The 17,800-nt window shown below is 38.6% G+C and overlaps 13 non-coding genes across 13 annotated transcripts; all 13 read right to left on the minus strand.

Moving 5' to 3' along the window:
- Positions 1-205: 205 nt before the first annotated feature.
- On the minus strand, positions 206-277 carry TRNAC-GCA (transfer RNA cysteine (anticodon GCA)). Its single transcript has one exon. It is a non-coding gene; the product is annotated as a tRNA-Cys (tRNA).
- A 1,008-nt stretch (positions 278-1,285) lies between these two features.
- On the minus strand, positions 1,286-1,357 carry TRNAC-GCA (transfer RNA cysteine (anticodon GCA)). The gene has a single exon. It is a non-coding gene; the product is annotated as a tRNA-Cys (tRNA).
- Positions 1,358-2,355: 998 nt separating this feature from the next.
- TRNAC-GCA (transfer RNA cysteine (anticodon GCA)) lies at positions 2,356-2,427 on the minus strand. The gene has a single exon. It is a non-coding gene; the product is annotated as a tRNA-Cys (tRNA).
- A 1,008-nt stretch (positions 2,428-3,435) lies between these two features.
- Positions 3,436-3,507, minus strand: TRNAC-GCA (transfer RNA cysteine (anticodon GCA)). The gene has a single exon. It is a non-coding gene; the product is annotated as a tRNA-Cys (tRNA).
- Positions 3,508-4,504: 997 nt separating this feature from the next.
- On the minus strand, positions 4,505-4,576 carry TRNAC-GCA (transfer RNA cysteine (anticodon GCA)). Its single transcript has one exon. It is a non-coding gene; the product is annotated as a tRNA-Cys (tRNA).
- A 3,137-nt stretch (positions 4,577-7,713) lies between these two features.
- TRNAC-GCA (transfer RNA cysteine (anticodon GCA)) lies at positions 7,714-7,785 on the minus strand. Its single transcript has one exon. It is a non-coding gene; the product is annotated as a tRNA-Cys (tRNA).
- Positions 7,786-8,782: 997 nt separating this feature from the next.
- TRNAC-GCA (transfer RNA cysteine (anticodon GCA)) lies at positions 8,783-8,854 on the minus strand. Its single transcript has one exon. It is a non-coding gene; the product is annotated as a tRNA-Cys (tRNA).
- A 2,077-nt stretch (positions 8,855-10,931) lies between these two features.
- On the minus strand, positions 10,932-11,003 carry TRNAC-GCA (transfer RNA cysteine (anticodon GCA)). Its single transcript has one exon. It is a non-coding gene; the product is annotated as a tRNA-Cys (tRNA).
- A 1,008-nt stretch (positions 11,004-12,011) lies between these two features.
- TRNAC-GCA (transfer RNA cysteine (anticodon GCA)) lies at positions 12,012-12,083 on the minus strand. Its single transcript has one exon. It is a non-coding gene; the product is annotated as a tRNA-Cys (tRNA).
- A 997-nt stretch (positions 12,084-13,080) lies between these two features.
- Positions 13,081-13,152, minus strand: TRNAC-GCA (transfer RNA cysteine (anticodon GCA)). The gene has a single exon. It is a non-coding gene; the product is annotated as a tRNA-Cys (tRNA).
- A 1,008-nt stretch (positions 13,153-14,160) lies between these two features.
- TRNAC-GCA (transfer RNA cysteine (anticodon GCA)) lies at positions 14,161-14,232 on the minus strand. The gene has a single exon. It is a non-coding gene; the product is annotated as a tRNA-Cys (tRNA).
- A 997-nt stretch (positions 14,233-15,229) lies between these two features.
- On the minus strand, positions 15,230-15,301 carry TRNAC-GCA (transfer RNA cysteine (anticodon GCA)). Its single transcript has one exon. It is a non-coding gene; the product is annotated as a tRNA-Cys (tRNA).
- A 1,008-nt stretch (positions 15,302-16,309) lies between these two features.
- Positions 16,310-16,381, minus strand: TRNAC-GCA (transfer RNA cysteine (anticodon GCA)). The gene has a single exon. It is a non-coding gene; the product is annotated as a tRNA-Cys (tRNA).
- Positions 16,382-17,800: the final 1,419 nt, after the last annotated feature.

The following is a 17,800-nucleotide window of genomic DNA, read 5'->3' on the forward strand; positions in this document are numbered from 1 at the left end:
GAAGAGCCGGATTCCAAAATGAATCAATGATGTTTCAGAAAGTTCCCACACCCTGTTTAAAAATGCATTTATTCCCAGGTTTTGAGCAGTGACACTGTAATGCTAATAAAGTATAAGATCCAACTGAACACTGACTCTGTCAATGGTGATCCATAGGGACTTTATGAAAGATCCCAGCTACAAACACCAAAACCAAAATAGGTTTAGGGGACACCCGGATTTGAACCAGGGACCTCTTGATCTGCAGTCAAATGCTCTACCACTGAGCTATATCCCCAACTGTTTTCAAAGATCAGAATGACAATATATCAGTACATCATGAAAGAGTGAGAGGCTCAAGCTCAGTTGGGCCACAAAGTACGAGCTTGAAACTGTGGAAAAGGAGAAGTAGTTCTTAATATTATTAATTAAAGGAAAACAGGATCATTTAAAAAACAAAATGTATATGTTTAATTGTTATTTTATTTGAATAGGCAGTGGTCCATAGGACCAATATCTGTAATTAAAATGTTTGTTTTGAAACATTCTCAAAGGGGAAGAGGTTTTTACGAGACTACTTATCTTTGTGGATTGATTACCACAATCACTGATATGGTGGTGAAGTATGATTGTTTTGGGCCAAATTACGGTGAAAAAACATTTCTGCATACCACTACAATTTGGTATTTGAAGGTACAACCAAACACCCCTTTCATGTACCTTCGATTTAATACATCAGAAAAAGCTATTTTGTGTTCGCAAATGGCCTGGTTTCTCAGACCAGCCTGCTTGCACCTGCAACTAGGGTTCGTACATCTTGTACGTGGGCAGCGTATTTTAGTAGAAAGTAAATAGATTATGCATTGCACAAAAATGAAGTGCTTCAAACAAACACATACTTTGTATGCACAGAGAAGAGGTGGAATACATGTAAGACTGAGGACACAGGTTAAATGAGGAATAGATTGACTGCATTGCTGCCCACTTTTCTATGCAATTTCTGTAGTGCGATTGAAGGAAGCACTAAACTGTAAAACAAAGTTGCCAATTGCTTTCATAGTCCATTCCCTTTGTTTGGTGCTGTGAAAGGAAGAGCCAGATTCCAAAATAAATCAATGCTTTTTCAGACATTTCCCATACGGAATACCGAGCCCTGTATAAAAATGCATTTACTCTCAGGTTTTGAGCAGTGACATTGTAATGCTGTTAAAGTGTAAGATCCAAGAGAACACTGACTCTGTCAATGATGATCCAAAGGGGTTTTATGAAAAGTCCCAGCTACAAACACAAGAACCTAAACAGGCCATGGGGACACCTGGATTTGAACCAGGGACCTCTTGATCTGCAGTCAAATGCTCTACCACTGAGCTATATCCCCACCTGTTTATGAGAGTCGGAATGAAAATATATCAGTACCTCATGAAAGAGTGTGAGCATCATGCTCAGTTGGGCCGGAAAGTACAAGCTTGAAACTGTGGAACAGGAGAAGTAGTTCTTAATATTATTTATTGAAGGAAAACGGGATCGTTTAAAAAAAAATATTTATATGTTTCATTGTTATTTTATTTGAACAGGCAGTGGTCCATAGGACCAATGCCTGTACATAAAATGCTTGTTTTGAAACATTCTCAAAGGGGAAGAGGTTTTTACGGGATGCCTTATCCTTTCGCGGATTGGTTACCACAATCACCGAGATGGTGGTGAAGTATGATTGTTTTGGGCCAAATGATGGACGAAAAACATTTCTACATACCACTGCAATTTGGTATTTGGAAGGTACACCCAAACGTCCCTTTCAAGTACCATCAATTTAATATATCAGAAAAGGCCATTTTGTGTTCGAAAATGGCCTGAGTCTTCGAGCCAGCCTTTTTTCATCTGCAACGAGGGTTCATACATTTTGCACGTAGGCAGAGGTTTTAAGGAGAAATTAAATAGTTTCTACGTTGCACAAGAATGAAGTGCTTTAAACAAACACATATTTTGTATGCACAGAGGAGAGGAGGAATATATGTAAGACTGAGGACACAGGTTAAATGAGAAATAGATTGACTGCAGCGCTGCCGAGTATACTATGCCATTTCTTTAGTGCGCTACAAGGAAGCACCAAACTGTATAACAAAGTTTTCAATTGTTTTCATAGTCATTCTCTTTGTTTGAAGCTGTGAAAGGAAGAGCCGGATTCCAAAATAAATCAATGATGTTTCAGAAAGTTCCCACGCCCTGTGTAAAAATGCATTTATTCCCAGGTTTTGAGCAGTGACACTGTAATGCTAATAAAGTATAAGATCCAACTGAACACTGACTCTGTCAATGGTGATCCAAAGGGACTTTATGAAAGATCCTAGCTACAAACACCAGAACCAAAATAGGTTTAGGGGACACCCGGATTTGAACCAGGGACCTCTTGATCTGCAGTCAAATGCTCTACCACTGAGCTATATCCCCAACTGTTTTCAAAGATCAGAATGACAATATAACAGTACATCATGAAAGAGTGAGAGGCTCAAGCTCAGTTGGGCCACAAAGTACGAGCTTGAAACTGTGGAAAAGGAGAAGTAGTTCTTAATATTATTTATTAAAGGAAAACAGGATCATTCAAAAAACAAAATGTATATGTTTAATTGTTATTTTATTTGAATAGGCAGTGGTCCATAGGACCAATATCTGTAATTAAAATGTTTGTTTTGAAACATTCTCAAAGAGGAACAGGTTTTTACGAGACTACTTATCTTTGTGGAATGATTACCACAATCACTGATATGGTGGTGAAGTATGATTGTTTTGGGCCAAATTACGGTGAAAAAACATTTCTACATACCACTACAATTTGGTATTTGAAGGTACAACCAAACACCCATTTCATGTACCTTCGATTTAATACATCAGAAAAAGCAATTTTGTGTTCGCAAATGGCCTGGTTTCTCAGACCAGCCTGCTTGCACCTGCAACTAGGGTTCATACATCTTGTACGTGGGCAGCGTTTTTTAGTAGAAAGTAAATAGATTATGCATTGCACAAAAATGAAGTGCTTCAAACAAACACATACTTTGTATGCACAGAGAAGAGGTGGAATACATGTAAGACTGAGGACACAGGTTAAATGAGGAATAGATTGACTGCATTTCTGCCCACTTTTCTATGCAATTTCTGTAGTGCGATCGAAGGAAGCACCAAACTGTAAAACAAAGTTGTCAATTGCTTTCATAGTCCATTCCCTTTGTGTGGTGCTGTGAAAGGAAGAGCCAGATTCCAAAATAAATCAATGCTTTTTCAGACATTTCCCATACGAAATACCGAGCCCTGTATAAAAATGCATTTACTCTCAGGTTTTGAGCAGTGACATTGTAATGCTATTAAAGTGTAAGATCCAAGCGAACACTGACTCTGTCAATGATGATCCAAAGGGGTTTTATGAAAAGTCCCAGCTACAAACACAAGAACCAAAACAGGCCAAAGGGACACCTGGATTTGAACCAGGGACCTCTTGATCTGCAGTCAAATGCTCTACCACTGAGCTATATCCCCACCTGATTGTGAGAGTCGGAATGAAAATATATCAGTACCTCATGAAAGAGTGTGAGCATCATGCTCAGTTGGGCCGGAAAGTACAAGCTTGAAACTGTGGAACAGGAGAAGTAGTTCTTAATATTATTTATTGAAGGAAAACGGGATCGTTTAAAAAAAATATTTATATGTTTCATTGTTATTTTATTTGAACAGGCAGTGGTCCATAGGACCAATGCCTGTACATAAAATGCTTGTTTTGAAACATTCTCAAAGGGGAAGAGGTTTTTATGGGACGCCTTATCCTTTCGCGGATTGGTTACCACAATTACCGAGATGGTGGTGAAGTATGATTGTTTTGGGCCAAATGATGGACGAAAAACATTTCTACATACCACTGCAATTTGGTATTTGGAAGGTACACCCAAACGTCCCTTTCAAGTACCATCAATTTAATATATCAGAAAAGGCCATTTTGTGTTCGAAAATGGCCTGAGTCTTCGAGCCAGCCTTTTTTCATCTGCAACGAGGGTTCATACATTTTGCACGTAGGCAGAGGTTTTAAGGAGAAATTAAATAGTTTCTACGTTGCACAAGAATGAAGTGCTTTAAACAAACACATATTTTGTATGCACAGAGGAGAGGAGGAATATATGTAAGACTGAGGACACAGGTTAAATGAGAAATAGATTGACTGCAGCGCTGCCGAGTATACTATGCCATTTCTTTAGTGCGCTACAAGGAAGCACCAAACTGTATAACAAAGTTTTCAATTGTTTTCATAGTGATTCTCTTTGCTTGAAGCTGTGAAAGGAAGAGCCGGATTCCAAAATAAATCAATGATGTTTCAGAAAGTTCCCACGCCCTGTGTAAAAATGCATTTATTCCCAGGTTTTGAGCAGTGACACTGTAATGCTAATAAAGTATAAGATCCAACTGAACACTGACTCTGTCAATGGTGATCCATAGGGACTTTATGAAAGATCCCAGCTACAAACACCAAAACCAAAATAGGTTTAGGGGACACCCGGATTTGAACCAGGGACCTCTTGATCTGCAGTCAAATGCTCTACCACTGAGCTATATCCCCAACTGTTTTCAAAGATCAGAATGACAATATATCAGTACATCATGAAAGAGTGAGAGGCTCAAGCTCAGTTGGGCCACAAAGTACGAGCTTGAAACTGTGGAAAAGGAGAAGTAGCTCTTAATATTATTAATTAAAGGAAAACAGGATCATTTAAAAAACAAAATGTATATGTTTAATTGTTATTTTATTTGAATAGGCAGTGGTCCATAGGACCAATATCTGTAATGAAAATGTTTGTTTTGAAACATTCTCAAAGGGGAAGAGGTTTTTACGAGACTACTTATCTTTGTGGATTGATTACCACAATCACTGATATGGTGGTGAAGTATGATTGTTTTGGGCCAAATTACGGTGAAAAAACATTTCTGCATACCACTACAATTTGGTATTTGAAGGTACAACCAAACACCCCTTTCATGTACCTTCGATTTAATACATCAGAAAAAGCTATTTTGTGTTCGCAAATGGCCTGTTTCTCAGACCAGCCTGCTTGCACCTGCAACAAGGGTTCGTACATCTTGTACGTGGGCAGCGTATTTTAGTAGAAAGTAAATAGATTATGCATTGCACAAAAATGAAGTGCTTCAAACAAACACATACTTTGTATGCACAGAGAAGAGGTGGAATACATGTAAGACTGAGGACACAGGTTAAATGAGGAATAGATTGACTGCATTGCTGCCCACTTTTCTATGCAATTTCTGTAGTGCGATTGAAGGAAGCACTAAACTGTAAAACAAAGTTGCCAATTGCTTTCATAGTCCATTCCCTTTGTTTGGTGCTGTGAAAGGAAGAGCCAGATTCCAAAATAAATCAAGTCTTTTTCAGACATTTCCCATACGGAATACCGAGCCCTGTATAAAAATGCATTTACTCTCAGGTTTTGAGCAGTGACATTGTAATGCTGTTAAAGTGTAAGATCCAAGCGAACACTGACTCTGTCAATGATGATCCAAAGGGGTTTTATGAAAAGTCCCAGCTACAAACACAAGAACCAAAACAGGCCAAGGGGACTCCTGGATTTGAACCAGGGACCTATTGATCTGCAGTCAAATGCTCTACCACTGAGCTATATCCCCACCTGTTTGTGGGAGTCGTAATGAAAATATATCAGTACCTCATGAAAGAGTGTGAGCATCATGCTCAGTTGGGCCGGAAAGTACAAGCTTGAAACTGTGGAACAGGAGAAGTAGTTCTTAATATTATTTATTGAAGGAAAACGGGATTGTTTAAAAAAAATATTTATATGTTTCATTGTTATTTTATTTGAACAGGCAGTGGTCCATAGGACCAATGCCTGTACATAAAATGCTTGTTTTGAAACATTCTCAAAGGGGAAGAGGTTTTTACGGGACGCCTTATCCTTTCGCGGATTGGTTACCACAATCACCGAGATGGTGGTGAAGTATGATTGTTTTGGGCCAAATGATGGACGAAAAACATTTCTACATACCACTGCAATTTGGTATTTGGAAGGCACACCGAAACGTCCCTTTCAAGTACCATCAATTTAATATATCAGAAAAGGCCATTTTGTGTTCGAAAATGACCTGAGTCTTCGAGCCAGCCTTTTTTCATCTGCAACGAGGGTTCATACATTTTGCACGTAGGCAGAGGTTTTAAGGAGAAATTAAATAGTTTCTACGCTGCACACGAATGAAGTGCTTTAAACAAACACATATTTTGTATGCACAGAGGAGAGGAGGACACAGGTTAAATGAGAAATAGATTGACTGCAGCGCTGCCGAGTATACTATGCCATTTCTTTAGTGCGCTACAAGGAAGCACCAAACTGTATAACAAAGTTTTCAATTGTTTTCATAGTCATTCTCTTTGTTTGAAGCTGTGAAAGGAAGAGCCGGATTCCAAAATAAATCAATGATGTTTCAGAAAGTTCCCACGCCCTGTGTAAAAATGCATTTATTCCCAGGTTTTGAGCAGTGACACTGTAATGCTAATAAAGTATAAGATCCAACTGAACACTGACTCTGTCAATGGTGATCCATAGGGACTTTATGAAAGATCCCAGCTACAAACACCAAAACCAAAATAGGTTTAGGGGACACCCGGATTTGAACCAGGGACCTCTTGATCTGCAGTCAAATGCTCTACCACTGAGATATATCCCCAACTGTTTTCAAAGATCAGAATGACAATATATCAGTACATCATGAAAGAGTGAGAGGCTCAAGCTCAGTTGGGCCACAAAGTACGAGCTTGAAACTGTGGAAAAGGAGAAGTAGTTCTTAATATTATTAATTAAAGGAAAACAGGATCATTTAAAAAACAAAATGTATATGTGTAATTGTTATTTTATTTGAATAGGCAGTGGTCCATAGGACCAATATCTGTAATTAAAATGTTTGTTTTGAAACATTCTCAAAGGGGAAGAGGTTTTTACGATACTACTTATCTTTGTGGATTGATTACCACAATCACTGATATGGTGGTGAAGTATGATTGTTTTGGGCCAAATTACGGTGAAAAAACATTTCTGCATACCACTACAATTTGGTATTTGAAGGTACAACCAAACACCCCTTTCATGTACCTTCGATTTAATACATCAGAAAAAGCTATTTTGTGTTCGCAAATGGCCTGGTTTCTCAGACCAGCCTGCTTGCACCTGCAACTAGGGTTCGTACATCTTGTACGTGGGCAGCGTATTTTAGTAGAAAGTAAATAGATTATGCATTGCACAAAAATGAAGTGCTTCAAACAAACACATACTTTGTATGCACAGAGAAGAGGTGGAATACATGTAAGACTGAGGACACAGGTTAAATGAGGAATAGATTGACTGCATTGCTGCCCACTTTTCTATGCAATTTCTGTAGTGCGATTGAAGGAAGCACTAAACTGTAAAACAAAGTTGCCAATTGCTTTCATAGTCCATTCCCTTTGTTTGGTGCTGTGAAAGGAAGAGCCAGATTCCAAAATAAATCAATGCTTTTTCAGACATTTCCCATACGGAATACCGAGCCCTGTATAAAAATGCATTTACTCTCAGGTTTTGAGAAGTGACATTGTAATGCTGTTAAAGTGTAAGATCCAAGCGAACACTGACTCTGTCAATGATGATCCAAAGGGGTTTTATGAAAAGTCCCAGCTACAAACACAAGAACCAAAACAGGCCATGGGGACACCTGGATTTGAACCAGGGACCTCTTGATCTGCAGTCAAATGCTCTACCACTGAGCTATATCCCCACCTGTTTGTGCAAGTCGGAATGAAAATATATCAGTACCTCATGAAAGAGTGTGAGCATCATGATCAGTTGGGCCGGAAAGTACAAGCTTGAAACTGTGGAACAGGAGAAGTAGTTCTTAATATTATTTATTGAAGGAAAACGGGATCGTTTAAAAAAAATATTTATATGTTTCATTGTTATTTTATTTGAACAGGCAGTGGTCCATAGGACCAATGCCTGTACATAAAATGCTTGTTTTGAAACATTCTCAAAGGGGAAGAGGTTTTTACGGGACGCCTTATCCTTTCGCGGATTGGTTACCACAATCACCGAGATGGTGGTGAAGTATGATTGTTTTGGGCCAAATGATGGACGAAAAACATTTCTACATACCACTGCAGTTTGGTATTTGGAAGGTACACCCAAACGTCCCTTTCAAGTACCATCAATTTAATATATCAGAAAAGGCCATTTTGTGTTCGAAAATGGCCTGAGTCTTCGAGCCAGCCTTTTTTCATCTGCAACGAGGGTTCATACATTTTGCACGTAGGCAGAGGTTTTAAGGAGAAATTAAATAGTTTCTACGTTGCACAAGAATGAAGTGCTTTAAACAAACACATATTTTGTATGCACAGAGGAGAGGAGGAATATATGTAAGACTGAGGACACATGTTAAATGAGAAATAGATTGACTGCAGCGCTGCCGAGTATACTATGCCATTTCTTTAGTGCGCTACAAGGAAGCACCAAACTGTATAACAAAGTTTTCAATTGTTTTCATAGTGATTCTCTTTGCTTGAAGCTGTGAAAGGAAGAGCCGGATTCCAAAATAAATCAATGATGTTTCAGAAAGTTCCCACACCCTGTGTAAAAATGCATTTATTCCCAGGTTTTGAGCAGTGACACTGTAATGCTAATAAAGTATAAGATCCAACTGAACACTGACTCTCTCAATGGTGATCCATAGGGACTTTATGAAAGCTCCCAGCTACAAACACCAAAACCAAAATAGGTTTAGGGGACACCCGGATTTGAACCAGGGACCTCTTGATCTGCAGTCAAATGCTCTACCACTGAGCTATATCCCCAACTGTTTTCAAAGATCAGAATGACAATATATCAGTACATCATGAAAGAGTGAGAGGCTCAAGCTCAGTTGGGCCACAACGTACGAGCTTGAAACTGTGGAAAAGGAGAAGTAGTTCTTAATATTATTAATTAAAGGAAAACAGGATCATTTAAAAAACAAAATGTATATGTTTAATTGTTATTTTATTTGAATAGGCAGTGGTCCATAGGACCAATATCTCTAATTAAAATGTTTGTTTTGAAACATTCTCAAAGGGGAAGAGGTTTTTACAAGACTACTTATCTTTGTGGATTGATTACCACAATCACTGATATGGTGGTGAAGTATGATTGTTTTGGGCCAAATTACGGTGAAAAAACATTTCTGCATACCACTACAATTTGGTATTTGAAGGTACAACCAAACACCCCTTTCATGTACCTTCGATTTAATACATCAGAAAAAGCTATTTTGTGTTCGCAAATGGCCTGGTTTCTCAGACCAGCCTGCTTGCACCTGCAACTAGGGTTCGTAAATCTTGTACGTGGGCAGCGTATTTTAGTAGAAAGTAAATAGATTATGCATTGCACAAAAATGAAGTGCTTCAAACAAACACATACTTTGTATGCACAGCGAAGAGGTGGAATACATGTAAGACTGAGGACACAGGTTAAATGAGGAATAGATTGACTGCATTGCTGCCCACTTTTCTATGCAATTTCTGTAGTGCGATTGAAGGAAGCACTAAACTGTAAAACAAAGTTGCCAATTGCTTTCATAGTCCATTCCCTTTGTTTGGTGCTGTGAAAGGAAGAGCCAGATTCCAAAATAAATCAATGCTTTTTCAGACATTTCCCATACGGAATACCGAGCCCTGTATAAAAATGCATTTACTCTCAGGTTTTGAGCAGTGACATTGTAATGCTGTTAAAGTGTAAGATCCAAGCGAACACTGACTCTGTCAATGATGATCCAAAGGGGTTTTATGAAAAGTCCCAGCTACAAACACAAGAACCAAAACAGGCCAAGGGGACATCTGGATTTTAACCAGGGACCTCTTGATCTGCCGTCAAATGCTCTACCACTGAGCTATATCCCCACCTGTTTGTGAGAGTCGGAATGAATATATATCAGTACCTCATGAAAGAGTGTGAGCATCATGCTCAGTTGGGCCGGAAAGTACAAGCTTGAAACTGTGGAACAGGAGAAGTAGTTCTTAATATTATTTATTGAAGGACAACGGGATCGTTTAAAAAAAATATTTATATGTTTCATTGTTATTTTATTTGAACAGGCAGTGGTCCATAGGACCAATGCCTGTACATAAAATGCTTGTTTTGAAACATTCTCAAAGGGGAAGAGGTTTTTACGGGACGCCTTATCCTTTCGCGGATTGGTTACCACAATCACCGAGATGGTGGTGAAGTATGATTGTTTTGGGCCAAATGATGGACGAAAAACATTTCTACATACCACTGCAATTTGGTATTTGGAAGGTACACCCAAACGTCCCTTTCAAGTACCATCAATTTAATATATCAGAAAAGGCCATTTTGTGTTCGAAAATGGCCTGAGTCTTCGAGCCAGCCTTTTTTCATCTGCAACGAGGGTTCATACATTTTGCATGTAGGCAGAGGTTTTAAGGAGAAATTAAATAGTTTCTACGTTGCACAAGAATGAAGTGCTTTAAACAAACACATATTTTGAATGCACAGAGGAGAGGAGGAATATATGTAAGACTGAGGACACATGTTAAATGAGAAATAGATTGACTGCAGCGCTGCCGAGTATATTATGCCATTTCTTTAGTGCGCTACAAGGAAGCACCAAACTGTATACCAAAGTTTTCAATTGTTTTCATAGTCATTCTCTTTGTTTGAAGCTGTGAAAGGAAGAGCCGGATTCCAAAATAAATCAATGATGTTTCAGAAAGTTCCCACGCCCTGTGTAAAAATGCATTTATTCCCAGGTTTTGAGCAGTGACACTGTAATGCTAATAAAGTATAAGATCCAACTGAACACTGACTCTGTCAATGGTGATCCAAAGGGACTTTATGAAAGATCCTAGCTACAAACACCAGAACCAAAATAGGTTTAGGGGACACCCGGATTTGAACCAGGGACCTCTTGATTTGCAGTCAAATGCTCTACAACTGAGCTATATCCCCAACTGTTTTCAAAGATCAGAATGACAATATAACAGTACATTATGAAAGAGTGAGAGGCTCAAGCTCAGTTGGGCCACAAAGTACGAGCTTGAAACTGTGGAAAAGGAGAAGTAGTTCTTAATATTATTAATTAAAGGAAAACAGGATCATTTAAAAAACAAAATGTATATGTTTAATTGTTATTTTATTTGAATAGGCAGTGGTCCATAGGACCAATATCTGTAATTAAAATGTTTGTTTTGAAACATTCTCAAAGGGGAAGAGGTTTTTACGAGACTACTTATCTTTGTGGATTGATTACCACAATCACTGATATGGTGGTGAAGTATGATTGTTTTGGGCCAAATTACGGTGAAAAAACATTTCTGCATACCACTACAATTTGGTATTTGAAGGTACAACCAAACACCCCTTTCATGTACCTTCGATTTAATACATCAGAAAAAGCTATTTTGTGTTCGCAAATGGCCTGGTTTCTCAGACCAGCCTGCTTGCACCTGCAACTAGGGTTCGTACATCTTGTACGTGGGCAGCGTATTTTAGTAGAAAGTAAATAGATTATGCATTGCACAAAAATGAAGTGCTTCAAACAAACACATACTTTGTATGCACAGAGAAGAGGTGGAATACATGTAAGACTGAGGACACAGGTTAAATGAGGAATAGATTGACTGCATTGCTGCCCACTTTTCTATGCAATTTCTGTAGTGCGATTGAAGGAAGCACTAAACTGTAAAACAAAGTTGCCAATTGCTTTCATAGTCCATTCCCTTTGTTTGGTGCTGTGAAAGGAAGAGCCAGATTCCAAAATAAATCAATGCTTTTTCAGACATTTCCCATACGGAATACCGAGCCCTGTATAAAAATGCATTTACTCTCAGGTTTTGAGCAGTGACATTGTAATGCTGTTAAAATGTAAGATCCAAGAGAACACTGACTCTGTCAATGATGATCCAAAGGGGTTTTATGAAAAGTCCCAGCTACAAACACAAGAACCAAAACAGGCCAAGGGGACACCTGGATTTGAACCAGGGACCTCTTGATCTGCAGTCAAATGCTCTACCACTGAGCTATATCCCCACCTGCTTGTGAGAGTCGGAATGAAAATATATCAGTACCTCATGAAAGAGTGTGAGCATCATGCTCAGTTGGGCCGGAAAGTACAAGCTTGAAACTGTGGAACAGGAGAAGTAGTTCTTAATATTATTTATTGAAGGAAAACGGGATCGTTTAAAAAAAATATTTATATGTTTCATTGTTATTTTATTTGAACAGGCAGTGGTCCATAGGACCAATGCCTGTACATAAAATGTTTGTTTTGAAACATTCTCAAAGGGGAAGAGGTTTTTACGGGACGCCTTATCCTTTCGCGGATTGGTTACCACAATCACCGAGATGGTGGTGAAGTATGATTGTTTTGGGCCAAATGATGGACGAAAAACATTTCTACATACCACTGCAATTTGGTATCTGGAAGGTACACCCAAACGTCCCTTTCAAGTACCATCAATTTAATATATCCGAAAAGGCCATTTTGTGTTCGAAAATGGCCTGAGTCTTCGAGCCAGCCTTTTTTCATCTGCAACGAGGGTTCATACATTTTGCACGTAGGCAGAGGTTTTAAGGAGAAATTAAATAGTTTCTACGTTGCACAAGAATGAAGTGCTTTAAACAAACACATATTTTGTATGCACAGAGGAGAGGAGGAATATATGTAAGACTGAGGACACAGGTTAAATGAGAAATAGATTGACTGCAGCGCTGCCGAGTATACTATGCCATTTCTTTAGTGCGCTACAAGGAAGCACCAAACTGTATAACAAAGTTTTCAATTGTTTTCATAGTGATTCTCTTTGCTTGAAGCTGTGAAAGGAAGAGCCGGATTCCAAAATAAATCAATGATGTTTCAGAAAGTTCCCACGCCCTGTGTAAAAATGCATTTATTCCCAGGTTTTGAGCAGTGACACTGTAGTGCTAATAAAGTATAAGATCCAACTGAACACTGACTCTGTCAATGGAGATCCATAGGGACTTTATGAAAGATCCCAGCTACAAACACCAAAACCAAAATAGGTTTAGGGGACACCCAGATTTGAACCAGGGACCTCTTGATCTGCAGTCAAATGCTCTACCACTGAGCTATATCCCCAACTGTTTTCAAAGATGAGAATTACAATATATCAGTACATCATGAAAGAGTGAGAGGCTCAAGCTCAGTTGGGCCACAAAGTACGAGCTTGAAACTGTGGAAAAGGAGAAGTAGTTCTTAATATTATTAATTAAAGGAAAACAGGATCATTTAAAAAACAAAATGTATATGTTTAATTGTTATTTTATTTGAATAGGCAGTGGTCCATAGGACCAATATCTGTAATTAAAATGTTTGTTTTGAAACATTCTCAAAGGGGAAGAGGTTTTTACGAGACTACTTATCTTTGTGGATTGATTACCACAATCACTGATATGGTGGTGAAGTATGATTGTTTTGGGCCAAATTACGGTGAAAAAACATTTCTGCATACCACTACAATTTGGTATTTGAAGGTACAACCAAACACCCCTTGCATGTACCTTCGATTTAATACATCAGAAAAAGCTATTTTGTGTTCGCAAATGGCCTGGTTTCTCAGACCAGCCTGCTTGCACCTGAAACTAGGGTTCGTACATCTTGTACGTGGGCAGCGTATTTTAGTAGAAAGTAAATAGATTATGCATTGCACAAAAATGAAGTGCTTCAAACAAACACATACTTTGTATGCACAGAGAAGAGGTGGAATACATGTAAGACTGAGGACACAGGTTAAATGAGGAATAGATTGACTGCATTGCTGCCCACTTTTCTATGCAATTTCTGTAGTGCGATTGAAGGAAGCACTAAACTGTAAAACAAAGTTGCCAATTGCTTTCATAGTCCATTCCCTTTGTTTGGTGCTGTGAAAGGAAGAGCCAGATTCCAAAATAAATCAATGCTTTTTCAGACATTTCCCATACGGAATACCGAGCCCTGTATAAAAATGCATTTACTCTCAGGTTTTGAGCAGTGACATTGTAATGCTGTTAAAGTGTAAGATCCAAGCGAACACTGACTCTGTCAATGATGATCCAAAGGGGTTTTATGAAAAGTCCCAGCTACAAACACAAGAACCAAAACAGGCCAAGGGGACACCTGGATTTGAACCAGGGACCTCTTGATCTGCAGTCAAATGCTCTACCACTGAGCTATATGCCCACATGTTTGTGAGAGTCGGAATGAAAATATATCAGTACCTCATGAAAGAGTGTGAGCATCATGCTCAGTTGGGACGGAAAGTACAAGCTTGAAACTGTGGAACAGGAGAAGTAGTTCTTAATATTATTTATTGAAGGAAAACGGGATCGTTTAATAAAAATATGTATATGTTTCATTGTTATTTTATTTGAACAGGCAGTGGTCCATAGGACCAATGCCTGTACATAAAATGCTTGTTTTGAAACATTCTCAAAGGGGAAGAGGTTTTTACGGGACGCCTTATCCTTTCGCGGATTGGTTACCACAATCACCGAGATGGTGGTGAAGTATGATTGTTTTGGGCCAAATGATGGACGAAAAACATTTCTACATACCACTGCAATTTGGTATTTGGAAGGTACACCCAAACGTCCCTTTCAAGTACCATCAATTTAATATATCAGAAAAGGCCATTTTGTGTTCGAAAATGGCCTGAGTCTTCGAGCCAGCCTTTTTTCATCTGCAACGAGGGTTCATACATTTTGCACGTAGGCAGAGGTTTTAAGGAGAAATTAAATAGTTTCTACGTTGCACAAGAATGAAGTGCTTTAAACAAACACATATTTTGTATGCACAGAGGAGAGGAGGAATATATGTAAGACTGAGGACACAGGTTAAATGAGAAATAGATTGACTGCAGCGCTGCCGAGTATACTATGCCATTTCTTTAGTGCGCTACAAGGAAGCACCAAACTGTATAACAAAGTTTTCAATTGTTTTCATAGTGATTCTCTTTGCTTGAAGCTGTGAAAGGAAGAGCCGGATTCCAAAATGAATCAATGATGTTTCAGAAAGTTCCCACACCCTGTGTAAAAATGCATTTATTCCCAGGTTTTGAGCAGTGACACTGTAATGCTAATAAAGTATAAGATCCAACTGAACACTGACTCTGTCAATGGTGATCCATAGGGACTTTATGAAAGATCCCAGCTACAAACACCAAAACCAAAATAGGTTTAGGGGACACCCGGATTTGAACCAGGGACCTCTTGATCTGCAGTCAAATGCTCTACCACTGAGCTATATCCCCAACTGTTTTCAAAGATCAGAATGACAATATATCAGTACATCATGAAAGAGTGAGAGGCTCAAGCTCAGTTGGGCCACAAAGTACGAGCTTGAAACTGTGGAAAAGGAGAAGTAGTTCTTAATATTATTAATTAAAGGAAAACAGGATCATTTAAAAAACAAAATGTATATGTTTAATTGTTATTTTATTTGAATAGGCAGTGGTCCATAGGACCAATATCTGTAATTAAAATGTTTGTTTTGAAACATTCTCAAAGGGGAAGAGGTTTTTACGAGACTACTTATCTTTGTGGATTGATTACCACAATCACTGATATGGTGGTGAAGTATGATTGTTTTGGGCCAAATTACGGTGAAAAAACATTTCTGCATACCACTACAATTTGGTATTTGAAGGTACAACCAAACACCCCTTTCATGTACCTTCGATTTAATACATCAGAAAAAGCTATTTTGTGTTCGCAAATGGCCTGGTTTCTCAGACCAGCCTGCTTGCACTTGCAACTAGGGTTCGTACATCTTGTACGTGGGCAGCGTATTTTAGTAGAAAGTAAATAGATTATGCATTGCACAAAAATGAAGTGCTTCAAACAAACACATACTTTGTATGCACAGAGAAGAGGTGGAATACATGTAAGACTGAGGACACAGGTTAAATGAGGAATAGATTGACTGCATTGCTGCCCACTTTTCTATGCAATTTCTGTAGTGCGATTGAAGGAAGCACTAAACTGTAAAACAAAGTTGCCAATTGCTTTCATAGTCCATTCCCTTTGTTTGGTGCTGTGAAAGGAAGAGCCAGATTCCAAAATAAATCAATGCTTTTTCAGACATTTCCCATACGGAATACCGAGCCCTGTATAAAAATGCATTTACTCTCAGGTTTTGAGCAGTGACATTGTAATGCTGTTAAAGTGTAAGATCCAAGAGAACACTGACTCTGTCAATGATGATCCAAAGGGGTTTTATGAAAAGTCCCAGCTACAAACACAAGAACCAAAACAGGCCATGGGGACACCTGGATTTGAACCAGGGACCTCTTGATCTGCAGTCAAATGCTCTACCACTGAGCTATATCCCCACCTGTTTGTGAGAGTCGGAATGAAAATATATCAGTACCTCATGAAAGAGTGTGAGCATCATGCTCAGTTGGGCCGGAAAGTACAAGCTTGAAACTGTGGAACAGGAGAAGTAGTTCTTAATATTATTTATTGAAGGAAAACGGGATCGTTTAAAAAAAAATATTTATATGTTTCATTGTTATTTTATTTGAACAGGCAGTGGTCCATAGGACCAATGCCTGTACATAAAATGCTTGTTTTGAAACATTCTCAAAGGGGAAGAGGTTTTTACGGGACGCCTTATCCTTTCGCGGATTGGTTACCACAATCACCGAGATGGTGGTGAAGTATGATTGTTTTGGGCCAAATGATGGACGAAAAACATTTCTACATACCACTGCAATTTGGTATTTGGAAGGTACACCCAAACGTCCCTTTCAAGTACCATCAATTTAATATATCAGAAAAGGCCATTTTGTGTTCGAAAATGGCCTGAGTCTTCGAGCCAGCCTTTTTTCATCTGCAACGAGGGTTCATACATTTTGCACGTAGGCAGAGGTTTTAAGGAGAAATTAAATAGTTTCTACGTTGCACAAGAATGAAGTGCTTTAAACAAACACATATTTTGTATGCACAGAGGAGAGGAGGAATATATGTAAGACTGAGGACACAGGTTAAATGAGAAATAGATTGACTGCAGCGCTGCCGAGTATACTATGCCATTTCTTTAGTGCGCTACAAGGAAGCACCAAACTGTATAACAAAGTTTTCAATTGTTTTCATAGTCATTCTCTTTGTTTGAAGCTGTGAAAGGAAGAGCCGGATTCCAAAATAAATCAATGATGTTTCAGAAAGTTCCCACGCCCTGTGTAAAAATGCATTTATTCCCAGGTTTTGAGCAGTGACACTGTAATGCTAATAAAGTATAAGATCCAACTGAACACTGACTCTGTCAATGGTGATCCATAGGGATTTTATGAAAGATCCCAGCTACAAACACCAGAACCAAAATAGGTTTAGGGGACACCCGGATTTGAACCAGGGACCTCTTGATCTGCAGTCAAATGCTCTACCACTGAGATATATCCCCAACTGTTTTCAAAGACCAGAATGACAATATATCAGTACATCATGAAAGAGTGAGAGGCTCAAGCTCAGTTGGGCCACAAAGTACGAGCTTGAAACTGTGGAAAAGGAGAAGTAGTTCTTAATATTATTTATTAAAGGAAAACAGGATCATTTAAAAAACAAAATGTATATGTTTAATTGTTATTTTATTTGAATAGGCAGTGGTCCATAGGACCAATATCTGTAATTAAAATGTTTGTTTTGAAACATTCTCAAAGGGGAAGAGGTTTTTACGAGACTACTTATCTTTGTGGAATGATTACCACAATCACTGATATGGTGGTGAAGTATGATTGTTTTGGGCCAAATTA

The sequence above is a fragment of the Triturus cristatus genome, chromosome 4_1 (assembly GCF_964204655.1).
Source record: "Triturus cristatus chromosome 4_1, aTriCri1.1, whole genome shotgun sequence".
In the NCBI taxonomy this organism is placed as follows: domain Eukaryota; kingdom Metazoa; phylum Chordata; class Amphibia; order Caudata; family Salamandridae; genus Triturus; species Triturus cristatus.